Here is a 22,546-nt window from a genome sequence, read left to right on the forward strand (position 1 = left end):
TTGTTCTTCGAGTATTTCCAATTTCCAATACTTTTACTTCTACTCCACTACATCTCGGATCCAAACATCGTACTTTACTCCACTGCATTTGATTATTATCACAACGTATGCATTATACCACTTAAGTGGTATAATTTTGGCCTACAAGCTCACAATGCACTGCGTTGTGATGCATTGTGAGCTTGTAGATCTGCTATTTTCAAAAAAAGATTTTTATACATTTTATACATTCCAAAACTTGTGAAATGGGACATTATGCAGGACGAGTACTTTCTACTTTTGGTACTTTAAGCACAATTTGGTACCAATACTTTTGTACTTTTACTCAAGTAAATGTTGAATTCCGGACTTTTACTTGGAACAGAGTATTTCTACATTGCAGTGTCAATACTTTCACTTTAAGTAAAACATGTGAATACGTTATCCAACACTGACCAAATGACCACTCACCTGATCCAGTGCTGACCTTTCCGTCGAGCGACATCGTTGTCTCAGGGCTCTGCGGTCTTTTAGCGTAACTTATTTAAAGTAACTTTCCAAAGCAGACGTGGTCTGACACAACATGATCCGTAGTGAATTAGAAAAAGGAACCGGGAATCTGTGTTAAAGCCCTCCCCTCCACTTTATGGTAGAATGAGGAACTGTTCACCCAATGTGGAGCATTCTGCATCCTTGTACTCAGGGGCGTCACAAGGGGGGATGGGGGGTGGGGGGTGGGACTGAGATACTAGGGCCCAAGGTGGAGAGGCCTTCATTATTTTATACTTTAGCTATATACAAGCTCACAACTTGTAGATCTGCTATTTTTGAATAGTCGTGAAAATTTGCGCAAATCTTTGAATATGCTATATGTATTTTTTTAAACGAACATTTCTTACTCAAATTTTGCTTCTAGGTCCCTGGAAGTAAATATTTTGAGATGGGGGTCCGTGGCCAAATACATATCACTTTGGGGGTCCTTCAAATGAAAAGGTTTGGCTATGGCTATGGGGTTTATAGAATAGAGTTATAGAATAGTAAATCTCTCTCCCCCCCCCCCCCCCCCCCCCCCCCCCCCCCACAACTTTCGGCTCCAGACCGGTTACAACCCCGAAAAGTGAAGTGATCCCAGGCTAGTACCTTCAGGTTAAACCCTATCAAGGCCTCTGTACTGTACTGAATTCCAACCGTTAATACGGTCCAATCCTCACACCCCCACGTATTGTTTAACCAAGAGCTGAGAGACAAGGACAACCGTTTTACTGCAATTGATACTCTGCTTGTAGAGAAGAGTATCAACTGACCTATACACACCCATACCCTCCACAGCTTTGTTGCTCTAGGGACTGGTCAGGAAGAAATTAATATAGGTTAGTTATACCAAAAAGTGTATTTGAATGATATTATATAATGCATTAAAACGCATTTATAATTATTATAATGCGCTTATAACTATCAAAAGGTTTAAAGTATTCATTGTGCAGAATGTCTTTTCAACAAGTTCAAAATGTATAAACATCTTTTGAAAATAGCAGATCTACAAGCTCAAATATAAAGATACCTTAAGTGGTTAATGTATGTTCAGTAATAATAATAAAAAAAATCTAGATTTAAAAGTAACTAGTAACTACAAGTTTTCAAATAATTGTAGTGAAGAAAAAGTACAATATTTGACTCTTAGATGTACTGGAGTATAAGTAAATATTGTACTCAAGTACAGTAGTTTGAGTAAATGTACTCTCCACCACTGATACTCTCATCGACATGGAGTAATGAGTATTGAGAAATAAACCCTGAGGTGATTAGGGTGTTTATTAGACCCCGGTGCATAGCGGAGGGTCCCTGATATCTGATTTTACACTGTAAGTCAGGGGTCTTCAACAGGGGGTCCATGCCTGAGAGCTTGTAGATCGGCTATTTTTGGCTTCAGACGGTTATGTCTGAAAATACACTTTAACTTGAATCCAACATAGACTGATGACACTGCTGTCAAACAAGTCATGAATCTATCTGTGAAATCGATAGAGTTTAATTTGCAACACAATTTTATGCAATTTGTTGTAGGGGTCCCTGCTTCCTCTCTCTCTCAGCTAAGGGGTCCCTGGCCTGAAAAAGACCCCTGATGTAAATAATTAAAGGATGCTGAATGTATTCTTATTGGCTTGAGTTCAGCTTGTATGTACAGTATATGGAGATAACTTGGATTTTAGCTTTCTGTCTTTTTGCAGATTTTTATACCGTTTGATGTAGCTTTTTGTTCTCCCCAATGGAAACAAGCCATAGTTCTTTCTTGGTTTTAAATCCTATTGTCACGGGGCAGCCGTGCCCTATACATGCATACACACACAATCATGGACCGTGCACACACGTCTCACAGCTGAGTCAACCTGATCAATTGACAACCAGCTGGATTGGAAGTGACTGTTCAATGGTGTTGCATATATTTGTACAAAGGACATTTTTAAGTAATTTAACAGAATGAGTTGAAATATGTGTATGTGGGTTCATTGTCACGGAAGTTATGTAGTCTAGATGGACAGGGGGGTCCGAGCGCATAGGGTGGATTTTTTTTCACCACCTGTTTTTTCTTAATCCTTGAAGGGTATATTTTAACATTCTGCCAGGTACCATGCTAAAATATTTTCTGAAGGGGTTCATTTTAACACTTTCTTTCACAAATCCTGACTCTAAACCCCAAGATGGAAACAATAGAAACAAGCATAACTTTTGAAGGAAACAATCTACTGAGACAAATTAACCTATTTTTCCATACAATTTGGACCCAGGGAATTCATTAAAGTGGTTATTATTCAAATTCAAGCACATTTTGACCCCATTACAGGACAAAAAACATACAAAAATAGCTGAAAACGTTAAGATCACATTTAAATTTCTCCTCACTAAATCACTAAATTACCGGGGTGATTTTTTTCTTGACAATTGTTTTTCCTTAATCCTTTAAGTGTGTAAGTTAAGATTCTGCCAAGTACCAAGCTCAAATATTGACCAATAGGGTTCCTTTTAAACCTTTTTTAAAACATGTCACTGCAACCCGAAAAGGGAAGAGATGAAGAAAATGCATTAACCTTTTAAGTAAACAACTCACAGAGACAAATTAACATATTTTACCATACAATTTGGACCCAAGGAATTCATTGAAATGGATATTATTAAGATTTGGCCAGATTTGAAAATGTTCAGATCATATATTTCCCCTATTTATTCATACCCTCTCAAGCTCAATGCAGTAAAATAGCTAAATGTATTTGGAACTGTACTAGTACCACCTCATATAAAATGGGATTGACACTATAAGTCATGCCAAGTGCAGAAGACGGATGTTTCCTACTGACATAATATCTCTAAGATCATGAAGTGGGGTAGTAGAGGTCTTAAGAGACAAAGAGAGGTCCACTTCTAGTGTGGTTTTTATGTATCTTTAGGACCTCTAAAATAAGGATTTTGATGATCCCAAGAAAAAAAAAAGTCCCAACTGTGTTTTCTTTTTCACTGTTTTATTACTCCTGTGACACCTCCGGGATTGCTGACTGGAAACCCAGCGAGACTGTCTTTCGGAGTCTTTAGACACACTCCAAAGATAAAGATATCATTTGATTCTAGACAACCTCAGGTTTCCAATGGGACCAACCTTGTCATGCTCCCATGTCGGGAAGGGGGCTAAATGCCTAAAGATTTAAAGTTAGACAACATTTTGGCGAGGAAAAAAACAAAACACCATCACCATTTTCCAAATGGTCCCTTGAGCTTTCACATCAATATTCCTGAATGGAAATGGGTTACATGGATATCTCCCCTGTACAGACATACCATAGCCACTATGTATATAGCTGCATGAGGTCACTGTACTGCATGTAGACCACTGCACAGCATCTATAGACCACTGTACTGAATCAATAACACACTATATGGCATATATATAGACCGTTGTACCACCACATGCATTGACTACTGTAGTGCAGATGTGCTAAAGTAGTCTATATATGCACTGCAGTGGTCTTACAGTGGTCTACAGGTGTGCTACAGTGGTCTACAGATGTGCTACAGTGGTCTACAGATGTGCTACAGTGGTCTACAGATGTACTACAGTCTATAGACCACTTCTGTGATCTCAACACCACTGTACTGCATCTACAGACCACTGTAGCACATCTACAGTCCACTGTAGCACATCTATAGACAACTCTAGTACATCTACAGACCACTCTATACATCTACAGACCACAGCAGCACATCTATCGACCACTGTAGTACATCTATAGACCACTGTAGCACACATGTAGACCACTGCAGTGCATCTATAGACTACTGTAGCACATCTGTAGACCACTGCAGTGCATCTATAGACCACTCTAGTGCATTTGTGGACCACTGTGCTACATATATAGACCACTGTACTACAGAGCCTTTGGTCCTAGTGAGAGCTAATCATGGCAGTCTATTTGTTTCCTTTGCTGGTGCTAATGTTTGGTTTTTGTTTGTATTTCATAGGTATTTATGCTATAATGCCAATTTATATTGCATTGTTATGTTTTGTTTGAACCTGTACAGCACGTTGGGAGACCTGGTCATGTTACATGTGTTTTTTTAAATACATTTTGAGTTGGCTTGAGTTGAGATGCAGTGGACTATAGATACAGTACAGTGGTCAATGTATGTGGTGGTACAACGGTCTATATATATGCCATATAGTGGTTTATTGATTCAGTACAGTGGTCTATAGATGTCGTGCAGTGGTCTACATGCAGGACAGTGACCTCATGCAGCTATACATAAAGTACAGTGGTCTCATACAGCTATAGATGCAGTACAGTGCATGGTCTAGATACAGTACAGTGGTCTCTAGATGCAGTACAGTGGTCTCATGCAGCTATAGATGGAGTATGGTGATCTGATCTCATACAGCTAAAGATACAATACAGTTGTCTCATACAGCTACATATACAGTAAAGTGGTCTCATTTGTACAATAGACGGACATTACATATTATTACTGCATGCACAAAACTGCATGGTTCTTGCCCCAAACTGCATGGAAATGACATAAACTGGGTATTTCTGTACAGGCGAGGCTTGTAGGTATCTATGTAACCTATTTCCATTCAGAAATATTGATGTGAAAGCTCAAGGGACCATTTGGAAAATGGTGATGGTGTTTTGTTTTTTTCCTCACCAAAATGTTAACTTTAAATCTTTAGGCATTTAGCCCCCTTCCCGACATGGGAGCATGACAAGGTTGGTCCCATTGGAAACCTGAGGTTGTCTAGAATCAAATGATATCTTTATCTTTGGAGTGTGTCTAAAGACTCCGAAAGACAGTCTCGCTGGGTTTCCAGTCAGCAATCCCGGAGGTGTCACAGGGGTAATAAAACAGTGAAAAAGAAAACACAGTTGGGACTTTTTTTTTTCTTGGGATCATCAAAATCCTTATTTTAGAGGTCCTAAAGATACATAAAAACCACACTAGAAGTGGACCTCTCTTAAGACCTCTACTACCCCACTTCATGATCTTAGAGATATTATGTCAGTAGGAAACATCCGTCTTCTGCACTTGGCATGACTTATAGTGTCAATCCCATTTTATATGAGGTGGTACTAGTACAGTTCCAAATACATTTAGCTATTTTACTGCATTGAGCTTGAGAGGGTATGAATAAATAGGGGAAATATATCATCTGAACATTTTCTGCTTGTTTTTGTCTGTTTTCGTCTTGTAATAAAGTCAAGTTGTGGTCAAATCTTAATAATATCCATTTCAATGAATTCCTTGGGTCCAAATTGTATGGTAAAATGTGTTAATTTGTCTCTGTGAGTTGTTTACTTAAAAGGTTAATGCATTTTCTTCATCTCTTCCCTTTTCGGGTTGCAGTGACATGTTTTAAAAAAGGGTTAAAAGGAACCCTATTGGACAATATTTGAGCTTGGCAGAATCTTAACTTACACACTTAAAGGATTAAGGAAAAACAATTGTCGAGAAAAAAATCACCCCGGTAATTTAGTGACAGGAGAAATTTAAATGTGATCTTAACGTTTTCAGCTATTTTTGTATGTTTTTTGTCCTGTAATGGGGTCAAAATGTGCTTGAATTTTAATAATAACCACTTTAATGAATTCCCTGGGTCCAAATTGTATGGAAAAATAGGTTAATTTGTCTCAGTAGATTGTTTCCTTCAAAAGTTATGCTTGTTTCTATTGTTTCCATCTTGGGGTTTAGAGTCAGGATTTGTGAAAGAAATGTTAAAAATGAACCCCTTCAGAAAATATTTTATCATGGTACCTGGCAGAATGTTAAAATATACCCTTCAAGGATTAAGAAAAAACAGGTGGCGGAAAAAAATCCACCCTATGCGCGCGGACCCCCCTGTCCATCTAGACTAATGTGTTGGTCACCTGTCTCTCCTCTGCAGTGCTGGCAATCCTGTTGATCGGAATGGGCCAAGCACTGTAGAGGAGGAGGGGTGTCTAGGTTCTGGTTATTTTGTGTTCATTTATTGTTTGTGTTTGGTGCCTGAAATATTTATTGAAGTATATTTATTGAAAATGAGTTAAAATAACACAGGTAATTGTAAATCAACTCATGGGCCGTGGTTTGCCTTGTTTGAGATAATTGATTCAATTATTACTTTTGTGCTTTGTCTTGAGGCTTGACAGCATCAGGGGAGAGCTGCTAGGAACCTCATGGAGGCATAGCCTTGTAGCAGTGTCTTAAGTTCCTGTTTGTTGTTATTCTTAAAGGAGTAGTTCACCACTTTTCAACTTGTCTTCATATAATAGGTCCTCACTAATGTTCATGATAAAATATAAAAAAAGATTCTACTCAGTCCAAGCCTCCTAGGAGAGCTGTGGGAAGTTCAGAATCCATCGTCTTGTGACATCATCATTCTCCCAAAAAAAAATGTTAATCAATATTTTTGAAAAAAATATTTAGATTTTTATTATCACGAGAACAATGGCTTCCACTTTAAAATTGCAACTTTTCAGGAATAGAAAGCCTGCAGTTTCTATAAACTGGATTGGCAATCGATGATGTCACAAGACGATGGGTTTCTGACCTGCCCACAGCCCTCTGAGAAAAAAAAAAGAAAAAAAAAAGCTATTATTGAGTGAGGACCAATTATATGAACATAGGTTGAAAAGTGGTGGAGTGCCCCTTTAAGTTCAGTTTCAAGTGTTAATTCTGTTTCCTAATTTTGGAACGTTTACTTTTGGCCAGTGTTTATTTTTTTTGTACTGTCGCCGGCTTTCACTGTCTGTCTTTGGAAGGTAAATAAAATACCCACAAAATGTACTCATGGACCTGTCTGCTTTGTGGAGCCTTGTACCGTCGACCAGCCTTTCCACCTTGGATCTGAAGTGTACTGTGCTGTGCATTTCCTATGCAAACTGCTAATAAAGTATTAAATCAATCAATCAATCATCCATCCATGATTATTATGTTTTCACCCATATATCCTTACCGTTTTAACCTTTTAAATGACAAAAAAATGAAAAAACCTGGATATTTTCTTTGTGCAGAACATGAAAACAAAACACAGTTATAAACAGTATACCTACTCATATAAAATGTATGTCTCATAATTGTTTAACTCACTTTTTGGTCAAATTATGTTTTTTTACTCTCCACACTGCTGCATCATTGTGCCTTATATATAAGAATGCTTTTTACATTCCAAAATCAATTTCTGCCTAAGTTACGTCCATTGATTGCGGATGGAGATACAAATGCATCCATCCGGAATCAATGGGGGTACTAGTATTATAATCAAATAAATAAAATATGCTGTAGGTCTATCTGCCCCATGGACTCTATTGTGTCCACGTCCTCCCCATGGACTCTATTGTGCACGTGCACAATAGAGTCCACACATGCATGTCACGTGCACAGATTGGAATCAGCAGACAGAACAGAGGATATTGGTTACAAACTTCATATCCTGATTTTATTGTTCAAATCTTGCAGGACAAGATATGTGAACCATGTTGACATAGAAGGAACCATATCTGTGAGAAGTGATGCTGGCCTGCTCAGAGCAGGTCGGTAACCTTTTTGAAATGACTTGCCATGTATTTATTTTCTTGATAGTCAGTATGCCATGATGTCAACATACATTTTAATGACACCCCATCAAAATGTTGACATATTTTGATTGTCAGGACATTGTTATAACAATCATTATGCCTCATTCACACTGCAGAAGCCAGGCTAGAGAATCAGCGTGGTCATTTAATGTAATTTTTTCTATGCAAACCAGCTTTTAAAATGTCCATGCTCGTAAAAAAGTGTGGAAATAAAAAGTGTGCTTCTTTCTAGAGCTCAATTTTTAAGCATTGTTTTTCGTTCAGGCTGGAAGCAGCATGCTTTTTTATTTTTTTGCCTAGCCAATCAGTGCACAGCATGACCTGAGTAGGCGGGAATTCAGCCCCCCAAAAAGTCAACGCGTCTGATAAACAGAGAGAGAAGAAATGCAACTTACATTTCATTTTATTTTTTATTTATTTTTTAATGAATGGCTTTATATGTAATGTTATTGATGATTTGGCAAAAACATGGTACATATATATGGGCTGAAATAAAAGGATATATGACAAAAAAGTTGTGGAAACGGTACAAAAACGGCTGTGAGTGTGACGGCCCCCTCTCTACACCTTCCCTGTGCCCGGGAAAGGAGACCGGGTGGGGGGAGCGGCCAGTCACGGTCCCGGTTCTCACCGGAGCTTGTTCCAGCATGTGATTTCTGAACGCCGGAGGCTGGCTGACCATGGACTAAACACACACATACAAACATAAAACAAACAGTAAAAAGTTTTACACTTGCAAATGTATGTGTGTCGATAGACAGACAACAAACAAAAGCATTTCTACATTCGCCCATTCCGATCGCCAAAATAAAAGTCTGGGTTTCCGAGGCTAAATCAGTGCTGATCTTGCGAGACAGAGCCAATGGTCAGAGGGCATGCCTGCTTCCGTGTGTGTGTGTGTGTGTGTGTGTGTGTGTGTGTGTGTGTGTGTGTGTGTGTGTGTGTGTGTGTGTGTGTGTGTGTGTGTGTGTGTGTGTGTGTGCGTGCGCGCGCGTGCGTGCGTGCGTGCGTGCGTGTGCGCGTGCGTGCGGTGTGAGGGAGAGAGAAGCCGTCTACAATCACTGGGAAATCAACAACATACTTTTATAAATTAATTATTTAATCACGGTGGAAACGTCACGACACACGCACACGCACGCACACACGCACACACACACACACACACACACACACACACACACACACACTGTGATGATCCGTGATGAGACCGGCCGAGCAGTTCTGATTCTGAGAAGTTGGTTGTGGAAATTTAAATGGCACTTAAGGTGCATGCAACTTTATTGCTTAGTGTGTGTGCACGTGCATGCGTGCGTGCGTGCGTGCGTGCGCGCGTGTGTGTGTGTGCACGTGTGTGTGTGTGTGTGCGTGCCTCTGTCGTGTGTCGTGTGTGTGCGCAGACTGCGTAAGGCCCTGCCGACCAAAAAGGCCCCCACCGCCCCCTCCTCAGCAGAAAAGAACTAGTGCTGCATGGTTAATCGTTTTCAAACCGAAATCGCGATGTGAAATCTTGCGATTAGCGAATCGCAAAGGCCACTAAGCAATGATCAAATCAAACTGTGGTGACTTTCTTTGCTTCCAGCATCCCCACACCGCTGAAAGTGAAAGTGAATGTGATGGCTGGAGCCACTGTGCAGGACTCTGCCACAGCATGGGAACTTGGGGTGCTGCAGGTGTTCCAGCACCCCTATGGGGAAGTTTTAATTTTTTATTTAAATAAGAAAAGAACAAATCAAACATAGCAAAAATACGTTGCCTGTTGTTGTCGTTTTTTATTTATTCATTTATATATATTTATATATATATATATATATATATATATATATATATATATATATATCCATTATAAAATGGATTAAAAAACGCTAAAAAATATTATTTTTTATTATTTTTTCGCGGGCGCTCGATACGCTCGCGCCCGCAGGAAGGCCCCGTAGCAGAATCATGCTTAGGGCCCCCATGGGCCCAGAAACGGCTCTGCATATAACGCTTTTATCCAAATCGCTTTACAATGATTGTGCATTTCATTCACCCATTCACACACACATTCATACACCGATGACGGAAGAAACCATGCAAGGCACCAACCTGCTCATCGGGAGCAACTAGGGGTTCAGAGTCTTGCTCAAAGACTCAACTCTAACTCTGGGGGAGCCCGAGATCGAACTAAGCAGCCACTCTATTCACCATAATCCTGGTCATTCTATGGAGGCTGCCATTTTCCTTTTACAGAGGGCGCTGGAGCATTTTTCTTTGTGTGCTGCTTCATAAACATCTTTTCACTTCCTCCCAAGTAAGGAAGTGACATGGAATTGTCTGTTGCCAGATTTTGCCAAAGAAATAAGCCCAACAGAAGCAACTACGGTAGGCTATACTACTTTACAGTCACATTTGAAAATAGCAGATCAGCAAGCTCACAATGTGTCACATTGTGACACATTGTGAGCTTGTATATTTGCTATTTAAAAATATTGAGGGAAACATTTTAACAACATAAATCGTGTGGAGGTCCCTGGCACCACATATTTTCAGATGGGGTCTGCGACTGTGGACAAATATGTAATGTGGGGTCCTTGATATGAAAAGATTTGGGAACCACTGGTTTAAAAAATATTAGAAAGTAAGCCCAATAAGCAACTATTTTTATAGAGACACAAATTGCTTATTATAAGCAGACATGGCAACCCAGGTACATTCAGAGCCCAGAGCCTAGAACGACAACTACTGACACTTTAATGCAAGGACAACAGGAAACCAAATGATGTTTTTCAGGCCAGCTTTTTCAGCCTCCGCCTCTTTCAGGATATGAACAGGAAGCCGGGGGCGGGGCCAGGAATAACGTGAATAGGCCTACCTCCTGAGTCACTGCCGCCCCTGTTTTTTTCTTCTTTTTTTTTTACCATTTTTAAAAACATTTTCAATTGGTTCAAATAGCCGATCTACAAGCTCACAATGTGTCGATGTAGATCGGTTTAGGGATAAGGGCTAAGGGCTAAGGCACCGGTGGCAGTTCTACAGCAGTTCTCAGCAGACATGCAGCACTGGCCTTCCATCCATGATCATTAATATGTATAGTATGCACCCACATATCCTATCCTCACAGTTCTATAGTATATACATCATGTCACTTATTTGTAAATTAATATAGAGTCACATTAACAACTCAAAAGTGTGTTGCAGACTGCCAGTCCTTGCCTGTTGGTTCTCATGGACAATTGTGAGTTGTGTAACTTTAGAGAGCACGCTACAGGAAAACATCTAGCTTCCGTTTGTACAACATACTCATTGTGGTTGATATTTAGAAAGAAAAGGTGTTACACCATACAGTATAGCAATGGAGAAAATATGCTGCTCTCTCTCTCTCTCTCTCTCTCTCTTTCTCTCTGTTTTTGGTAGAGTGTGTGAGCTATCATTTGCAATATAGTGTCTACGTTTAGGGCAGTGAGGATGCAGTATATTCAGTTGTTGTGAAGAGCTTGACCAAATAACTGCATAAAGAAGTCATTTGCACCTTTATGAATGAAATAAATATATAAGGTACACATGGCTGTAGTTATATCTGATAAAATTGTGCTCCAAGAGGAAGATCCAGACTACGATAATGACACCACCATTACAGCAAGACCAACTGAAGAAGAGGGACATTATGACCGCCTTGATCTCCAAACGATAGACAACGCAGTCTATGAGGCTCTTCCGACCGAGAAGGAGAAAGATCTACAAAAGTTAATGCAGTCTGGTACGATTTCTGTTACTAAAACTAAAAAAAGTTGTCTATGCATGCTATGTGTTGTTCATTGAAGAACAATATGGAACATATAATAAACCACTACTCGTGAAGATATATTAATAATTCATATTGTAACTCCTCGTCAATCTTTAAGTATTTTTCTTCAAACTGTCCGTCTGCAGTTGTGAGGCTGGATTAATAATTAGTTAAGGCATGTCTTTCTTATGGGAATCACTATTGATATGACCGCAATATAAACATACTCTTCTCTCTGTCTGAGTATGAGCCAGCACTGCAGATCCATGGACAGACGATGCATATACAGTACATGCATACTTTCAACACTTGGGAGAATTGTCATTATTCCTTATTCCTCCGCTAATAATGGAAAGGCACAGACTACCCTTCATGATGACAAAACAGTTTAAACTTGATGCAGGGGCGGTTCCAGGGGGGGGGGGGGGGGGGGCTAGAGCTAAGCCTCCCCCCACACAGCCAATTGTGATGAAAAATATTAAATGGATAAAGGAATAAATTAATTAAATAAATATATATGAATTTGTGAAAGACAATTGACTGACTTTTATGTAAACCATACTATAAAATCTTAATTTTTATGCTGGAAAGCATCTTCAGCCTCACAAAAACCCTATCCAATCCAATCACCTACAGTCCTCAGATTTGGAGCTGGGATCTGCCAATGATCTGGTATTTTGGTTATCCATACCCTAAGCGAGATAGTTTGTCATATTAGTAGTGTACTATTTATTTTTGTTTGTTGCCAAAATGAATTAGCCCCGCTTTAAAAAAGCCAGCACCCCCATAGCACCCCCAGTCACAATTCTCCAGAGCCGCAGCTGACTTGATGAGAAGACATGTGGAAATATGAATGGACCCCGAGAGAGAGAGGGGGAAAAGAATACCACAGGAGTAGTTGACAAGTGTTCAGGTAACGCGTGTTCTCTCTTCTCCAAGTTAAATCTCCAGTAAATAAACAGAACGTTACGCAGATGCGTTACTCTAGTCCAGGGGTTTTCAAAGTGGGTGACGGGGCACCCTGGGGTGCCGCGACGGCAACTGCAATTAAAACCATAACTAGCGGTATATAACGTTATTATAACCCCCCTTTTCAAGAATCTAACATCACAAAAAGTTAAAAAAAAAAGGGAGTGTGAGTTTCAACACTGTGGCCATAACATCTTAGTCGGGAGTTAGACATGACAAAAAAACACAACAAGCAACCAGGTCTATAAAAATAAGCCAAAAATAAGCAACTAGGGCTTGTGAAATGTGAAAGGACTTCAAACTAGCAAAAGTAACCCCCCTGCATAAAAAAGGTAGCAAACTAGACCCTGGAAACTACCGCCCCGTTTCCATTCTTAGCTCCATATCCAAAGTCATGGAGAAAATAGTCTACGAACAGATTGCAAAATATCTCGATGAAAATAATCTGATTTACGAGTTCCAATCTGGATTCAGAAAATCTCACATGCCTTCTCTATTTGACTGACCAAATCAAACGCGAAGCGGATGACGGCAAATATAGCGGCATGGTCATGATGGACCTCCAGAAGGCATTTGACACCGTAAATCATTCTATTCTGATTGAGAAACTAAAAGCCATCGGTCTTGACAGCGCAGCAGTGAGTTGGATGCAATCTTACCTGGTGGGGAGGGAACAGGTGGTGGAGATTAACGGTACCCTGTCCCCCCCCCTCCCAGTAAGCTGTGGTGTTCCTCAAGGTAGCATACTTGGGCCTCTGTTGTTCCTAATATACGTGAACGACATGGCATCTGCTTGCGACTGCAATCTGTTCCTGTTCGCGGATGACTCGGCTCTCCTAGTCTCGGGCAAGGACCACTTGCAGGTTGAAAAGACACTTAACTCTGAACTAGTAAGATCTGCACATGGCTTAACGACAACAAATTATCAATTCACTTGGGAAAAACTGAGTCCATCCTCTTTGGATCAAATCATAACCTCAAAAAAGTCGATAACTTCACAATCAAAGTGGGTGACAAGGTCATAACACGAAAAAACAAAATCTCTTACTTAGGATGTATCCTTGAAGCTAATCTTTCCAGCGAAAAGATGACTTCTAAAGTAATAAATAAAATCAACCAACGAACTCGCTTCCTACAGAGGATCGCCCCAATGGTCAATTTCAACACACTGGTGCAATAATCCAGCCCCTATTTGACTACGGAGTTCACGTATGGTATTGTGACGCCCCACAAGCCCTTAAAACTAAACTCCAAACAGCCCAAAATAAACTAATTAGGGTCCTGCTTAACCTTCCCTATCAGACTCACCTCACCACTACTCACCAGTTAAGAGTGGGGTGGCTCAGAGTAGATGACAGAGTACAGCAACTTGCAATGGGCCTGGTGTACAAGATACACTACACCACTATGATACCCAAGTACCTGTCAAAATACTTTATAAACATTAAGGATGTCCATAATTACAACACCAGAGGCAGTGCCACAGATCACTTCCAACCCAGAGTCAAAACCAACAAAGGGTCAAACTTGTTTTTCTGCTATACCACCAAAATGTGGAAAGCCTTACCGAAGGCCATAAAGGAGTGTGGATCACTAGCATCCTTTAAAATTGCCCTGAAAAACCACTTACAGGCAGCAGCCGTTCGCAACTGGTAAAAAAATGAACCTAGCCCAGCCCAACCCTACCCTCCCCTGCCCCTTCTTTGTATATACTGTTTGTTTAGACTTACTGTTTTCTTTTTCTTTACATATCTACTGCATAGTACTGTTTTCTATTTGTCTGTCATTCAATGTTATATGAGATACTTCAATGGTTTCCAGTGGAAATAAGCTTAGTCTTTTCATGGATATCCTTTTAGTAGACCTTGTACCAGTGAACTGTACCGTCATGAAACTGTACCTTTTCCTATGCAAACTTCTAATAAAGTCTTCAATCAATCAAAAAAATCAAAAGAATTGTGGTGTTTCTCTGAAGGAGAGTTTCCCAAAATACCTACAATATCTCAGAATAGGGAAGAACAGAGAAACACAGCCCACAAGTGCAGATTCAAGTGCAGATAAACAGCTACTTTCATAACTTTTGTCTCGTCAATGGTTAAGAATCCAGACACAATTGCACAATTTCTTTCACAATTTTTGTCTCACAAACATTCAGCTATCAGACACATTAACATTTACACCCTTCCTGTCAATTTGTCTGCAGTTTTGTAAGCTAAGCATCTCTTCTAACTTGAATCTCACACCTGCCTTAAATACAATTTGTACTTTGCCTAATTTGACACTGACTACGGACAAACTCCCATTTAAGCTAACTGTTCTGTCATGCTCACTCTGCTCATTGATACTTTTAGTATAACATGTGAGTACCTTTTCCACCACTGATTTCACACGTGTTACCGTGTTCTCTTTCAACATCACTGCAAATGAAACGGCAGCTTTTAATCTATGCATAAGGATAACAACTTTTAACAGCGAAGCGCCTGCGAAATTCTAGTAAATTACATTCAAACAACATTCAAACACATACCAGTTGCCTGGTAGCCTAATATGTAAGTTGGGTTGGCAACTGTCAGGCTCACAACAAGTTTCTCCAAGTGTCATCATTAAACATAACAGTAAAAGTTTTTTCTCCTTCTAATTCAATTGTAGTTAATTATTTAACTATGAATAATAGTATCATGGTTTATACTTCTATTTTTATTTTTGGGGGCCATTATCTTGAGTACCTCCTGCAGTACCTCCGCGTACCCCTAGGGGTACACGTACCCCCATTTGAGAAACACTGGTATTTTCAAAATTACTTTCTTATATTATTATCTTACATTATTTGACAATTTGGCTAATGTTTGACGGTTTATATAGTAGCCTATTCATTCAAACTTTTCTCATTTTGCAGACATTTGGTTAGGTCTGCAATTAAAGATTTAAATTGACCGTAATGTTATGTTTAATTAAGCTCTAGGTCATTCCAAGTGGTTGTATGGGGTACTAAAACAAAAGTCTGTTTTCAACAGTTCTGTGTTGTTTACTTTGGGGACCTTTAGTGTGAGCCAGTCACTGGAGCGTGTCTTATACTGTATGTTACAGGATTCCAATCCAGCAGATATTCAATATACAGTACTTTGGTAAAGTCCCATGAATAGTCACCTTATTCACATCGCAGCCATCCTGGATCACATGACCACATGGGGTGGCAGCTTGCATTACAAACCATTGTAAAGAATGGAGCGATGATCCCAAAATATGAATTCTGTTCAACCAATTTCTTTTGACCAAATCGACAAATGGGCAGTTGACAACATCAACATCCCCAAAAGGATTAAATAGAAGGGTACATCCACACTATTCATGGCAGTTAGGTTGCAATGTTACTCTGTGCAAAGACTTGCTACAGCAGCTGTGCAGGCTATGTGCTTGCTCTGCCATCATATTTACTTACTGTATCGTGATTTTGCATATTAATCAGGAACAATCTAACAACAATAATATGATGGCGGAGCAAGCACTGCACAGATAGCAAGTATTTGTACACATGCATTAAGGTTGCAACCTAACTTGAATATCATTACGGTGGATGTACTCAATCCAGTTACAGTAGCGCTTCTATTTAATCCTTTTGGCGAAGTTATCATCTGCCATTTTGTCAAATTGGTCAAAAGAAATTGGTTGAACAGAACTCATATTTTGGGACCATCTCTCCATTGTTTAAAATGGTTTGTAATGCAGGCTGCTATCCCATGTTGTCATGTGATCCAAGATGGCTGCGGTGTGAATAAGGTATATTGCCTTAACCACTTAAACCCCACCAGCATACCTATTCTGGGGGGAACATTCAACCAGAAATAGACGATCTACAAGCTCACAACGCATTGTGATCTTGTAGATCTGCTATTTTTGGTGAAGAGACTTGCTGTAGCCTACTGTAGGCTGAAAAAGATCTCACCAAGTACAAGTGCAATTAACTCTGGTCCGTTTTATTAAGTATAAACTGAAGTGATGTTTATCAATTCCAAATATTATCAAAGTATTCTGAGGCACCCCTGGACTGGCATTACGGCACCCTGGGGTGCCAAAAGGCACCCACTTTGAGAAACCCTGGTAAAGATATAAATAGATGTCAGACGCAGGATGGCATGTTAAACACCCAGTATAAAAGTTATTGTTGATTGATTGAAACAGATATTCTCTCAAGTTTTCCTTGTTACATACTGTATCTTGATTTACCTATATACTGTCTTCAATATAGCGCTATAATTCATTGGTGCGTGTGTGTGTGTGTGCGTGCGTGCGTGCATGCGTGTGTGCGTGCGTGTGTGGGGAGGAATAAATTGGACATAAACGTCTAAATGGGGGGGGGGGGGATTGGTTAAAAGCAAAACAATTCATAATAAAATAATTTTGATTAAGCTAATGAAGTAATATTAAAGATAGTTTACTCTTTGTATTCAATAACTTAAAATGTCAAGTCCCTCATCCTTGTAAGATGTGTGGAGATATTTATGCTTTTCCAAACTTGACAAAGAATGAGAGACAGAGAAGGAGACAGAGGAGAGATGAGGGACACAGAGTTAGAGGAGTGATTCCTTTCATGGGTAAAAGTATTTATTTAGAGAGAATGTTGATTATTTCAAAGAACTTTGGTCCGATTGAGTATAACTGAGATGGATTGTATCTTGTTTTTGTCAAACAGAGAAAATGCGTCGCAGAATTGTTACTGTGTGTCTGGGGATGCTGTGTCTGAGGGGCACTGACAGTCAGAGGAGTGATTCTTTTCATGTGTAAAAGTATTTATTTAGAGAGAATGTTGGACATTTAAATCATTTTTAGACGTGTTTTTGTCACACAGAGAGAAGGCGTTCCAGAGTTGTTGCTGTGCTGTGTCTTCTGCTGCTGGGTGGGAACATAGGCCAGGCAGTGCACTGTGAGTATTCCATGTCACTAAACTACCACATCACTCACTGTGAGTATTCCATGTCACTAAACTACCACATCACTCACTGTGAGTATTCCATGTCACTAAACTACCACATCACTCACTGAGTATTCCATGTCACTAAACTACCACATCACTCACTGTGAGTATTCCATGTCACTAAACTACCACATCACTCACTGTGAGTATTCCATGTCACTAAACTACCACAACACTCACTGTGAGTATTCCATGTCACTAAACTACCACATCACTCACTGTGAGTATTCCATGTCACTAAACTACCACATCACTCACTCTGAGTATTCCATGTCACTAAACTACCACATCACTCACTGTGAGTATTCCATGTCACTAAACTACCACAACACTCACTGTGAGTATTCCATGTCACTAAACTACCACATCACTCACTGTGAGTATTCCATGTCACTAAACTACCACATCACTCACTGTGAGTATTCCATGTCACTAAACTACCACATCACTCACTCAGGGAGTTTGTTGACTGACATTTTGTAGTTGTGACAACTATAAATGCCACCACAATATTAACCCAAAACTTCATGAGACTTCTGGTGTTGTCTAATTGTCATTGTTGCCTTTTGTGGGTATTATTGCATGCATCTGCAAAGTATGCAGTGTTGACATGTTAATGCATTTAAATAAGATAAGATTAATAACATCTGCAAAGTATGCAGTGTTGACAAGTTCTTCTTCTCAAATCAAATGTCCTTCACAGATGCTTGACCTCATCATGAACAGTAGCAACAACTGTGTTTATCTTCACCATTTCTGTCCTTTGCAGATCATAACAACCTGTATAACCTGATGGATGGTGAGGTTACAAACCTGTTTGAAGGAATATTAATTTGTGTATTATTATTATTTTTATTATTATTACCCTTATTGTTGATATTTTAATTATTATCAGATATGTATCGGTTAAATAAATCATAGCTGTAACTTATGTTATCATGATGTAAAGACGTTTATTTTTGCTTAAATGAGGCATACATACATGATATGCATAAACACACGCACACACACTAGAGCTGGGATACCCGACCGAAAACCCGCGGGGCCCGACAAGCCCGACGGGCTCCGGGCCGGGTCGGACGCATTTTCATAATTAATTGTCGGTCGTCGATTCGGGTCGGACATATTTTTTATATAGCCTCTGCCTACCTATGCATCATGCACTCTCTCTGATGATGCACGCAGCGTGCAACTCCTGTGTGTGTGTGTGTGTGTGTGTGTGTGTGTGTGTGTGTGTGTGTGTGTGTGCTGCTCGCGCTAATGCTGCAGCCATGGAGACAACTCTGACCACAGAGAAAAGTCCCACGCTGAGGTAAACGCGCTTTGTGGTTTGGAAGTGGCGTGCCGCTGAATGGAGCTCCTAGCTGGTGTTCCACTACTGTCCCTTACATTGGATGTTTATTTTTCGGCGCTGTTGTGTGCAGTCGCAGTGCAATGTGCCAGCCTCGTCCATCCGTCCGTTCAACACACATCAATACTTCTTCATCACGGCGTGTTCCGTGACAGAATGTGGCTGATCTGCAAGCTCACAACGCCTCGCATCCGCGACGCGTTGTGAGCTTGTAGATCTGCTATTTTCCAGGCGCAGAAACTTGCAGTCAGACGTCCAGCGCAGCGCACGTTATTATTTGTATTATTTAATAATCGACATAGCCTACTATTTAAACACTTTCACAAGCCACAGTGTGGCTTAATATGCACATTAAGGGTAACATGTGCATATTAAGTCACGCTACATGCACTGCACATTAGAACAAGTTTGCTAGTTAGTGTAAATCAGTGGCCTCCTCAAAGAAAAAGAAAGGAGGGGAAAAAGCGTTGGAAACATAAGGTTCGGGCCTCGGCGCGGGTCGGACGCATTTTAATGCTCGGACGTCGATTCGGGTCGGACAAAAAACTGTCGGACACAGGTTCGGAACGGATCCCAGCTCTAACACACACGCACACGCACACACACACACACACACACACACACACACACACACACACACACACAAAATTCTAATTAACACTAATTAAATTCACTATATATGAATTTCTGTATTGCCATTTAAATTATTGTGTCATTGAATTGAAAATCCACACGTAAAATTTGTGTTTGTTGTTTAGACAAGTGTTGTCCCAATGGATGGACAACGTTTGGGTTTGGGTACAGCTGTTACTACAAATATACTGAACTTAAAGTTGTACCATGTAACTTTTTTTATAAAACAAATCTTAAAATTGTCCTAACTGTTAAATCGCTAAAGTTTTAGAACACCCACTCCGTTATTTTCAGCTTCTGAAGCCTTCTCTTTATATGTTTTCTTCTTAGCAGTGACAGGGGCGGGATTTCGCGCCAAAATGACGTAATCTGCATCATCTGTATACGTTGTGTATACGCTGCCCAATCACATCGCCGATCATGCACACATGGTACACTACCGGCCAATCACAGCTTATCTGCTCTGGTCTCCAGGAAGCGCCTCCGCTTGGCTACAGTGTTTACCATGGTGAAGGATTTTAACCTCTTAATCCACAAATCCTGGCCAGAAAATTACGTTCTACCATGCGTTCTACCCCTCCACGGATTACTATCGGTCGCGGTGGTTTGCGGCGCCGCGGCGGTGGTCCGCGACGACTCCGGCCGAAAAACGGCCGAAAAAAGCAATACCGCTACTGACCACTAGTTGAGCAACTTACACAGTATAGCTTTAAAACCTGGGAGGAAAGCAGAGCACATTGTCAGGAGACAGGAGCAGATCTGGTGATCATTAACAGTCAAGAAGAACAGGTTAGTGTATCTGTGTGCATGTGTGTGCTAGTGTAAGAGCATGGGCTTTGAACAAGGTCCAATATCTTAACCATTACCCCAAAGGGATATTCCTTTGAATTTTATATTCGACTTTCACACGGGACACCCGGGTTTGAATCCTTGGTGTTACATTGGTGCTGTGACCCGGTACGGCTTTCCCCGTGAGATGTGGTCAAAAGGGGGGTGAGCATAGCAGACTGACTCATTGCCTCAGCCTGATGGCCTCAAAAGTCTAGTAGGCCTATCTCCCAGAGTTCATATGGATATGCATTTGGATCAATGGTTAAGATTTTGGGTCTTTCACGTGGGAGCCTTGCGCTCGAATCCCGGGTGTTAAACTAGTGTTGATTTTAACCGCGTATTTTGATTTCGTTTTAGTCATAGTCTTTTGATGTTTAGCTCCGTGGCCTACAGTGCTTAGAGTGTCCGCCCTGAGACTGGGAGGTGGGGTTTGATCCCCGGCCGTGGTATACCAAAGACTCTGAAAATCGGGACCCAGTGCCTCCCTGCTTGGCAGTCAGCATCAAGGGTTGGATTGGGCGTAAGTCCGTGCGACCTATGGGCCTCAGGGCTCTTATTTTCTACAAGCTCACCACGCGTCGTAGTGTAAAGCATTTTGAGCTTGTATAGATCCGTGATTTTCAGAGAGCAATGCCCGAGCGCAACCAAACATAAAATGACTTGTCTTTTAGTTCTACTGGATCTCTTCTCCACTAGTCCATGCCTAACATTTTAGTTTGTTTATTTTTTCTCATTTCTTTTTTAACACTCTACAGTTTCATTTAGATATAGTTTATTTGTTTTAATACTAATTATTATTCATTTCAGTTAAACAAAAATGTTTTTATTTAATTATCATCGTTATTGTGTTAGTTTTAGTGACGTTAACAATAATAACGTTGGTGTGTGTGTGTGTGTGTGTGTGTGTGTGTGTGTGTGTGTGTGTGTGTGTGTGTGTGTGTGTGTGTGCGTGCGTGCGTGCGTGCGTGTGTGCGTGAATTTTATTGTCCATCATCCTCATGCATGCATGAGATGAAATGAAAACTTTAATGCATTGGAGAAAAAATATTAATTGTGGTTCAATCATCTTATTACAAAATGTATCAGGACTTCGTCAATAATTTGACCCGTGGGGACAAATTGTATTCATGGATTGGTCTGAACAGGACTGGGGGCAGATGGTCCTGGGTTGATGGAACTCCTCTGAAAACACCACAGTGAGACATTTTACATGTTTTTCTATTGTAATTCTAACAAAGTCACTGTATGTCAGTGACTGAGAGGATGTCGTTGTCAATATATTATGTTGTTTATTCTGCAGGTACTGGGCCAGGGGATATCCTCTAATGATGAAGACAAGAACTGTGCAAGCCACTGGAGCGGAGGATGGTATAATCATAAATTATGTTCATTTAGCAGGTACCGGTACCATATCTGTGAGAAGTGATATTTCTCTTAACTTCACTGATGAAACTGTCAGTCTGCAGAAGACTGACCTCATAGCACACCGTGATGTAAGCCAGTGGTTCCCAAACCTTTTAGCTCAAGACCTAAAAGAGAAATTAGACATTTGCGAGGGACCCAAACTAGTGAAAATAGCAGATCTACAAGCTCACAACGCATCGCTTCGCACTGCGTTGTGAGCTTGTAAATTGGCTGTTTTCTCTACTTGTCATTATTATTGTTTTTTGTTTTTAAAATGTATATTTGTTTATTTCTAAAAAAAAAAAAAAATCTTTTATTTATTTTGTGTGTGAATAGAAAATGGGATTTTTACTCGAGTTGTGACCCATAAAAATTGGTCCGCGACCCACAAATGGGTCCACTCCCCACCCAGTGTATCGTAGCTGTACAAAAGTATTGGTATCAAAATAAGCTTTTTACAAGTAAAATAAGTAGAATTGCTCATTGTGCAGAATGTCCCATTTCAGAAGTTCAAAATGTATAAACATCTTTTGAAAATAGCAGACAAC

The sequence above is a fragment of the Nannobrachium achirus genome, assembly GCF_963921795.1.
Source record: "Nannobrachium achirus genome assembly, chromosome: 16".
Taxonomy (NCBI): domain Eukaryota; kingdom Metazoa; phylum Chordata; class Actinopteri; order Myctophiformes; family Myctophidae; genus Nannobrachium; species Nannobrachium achirus.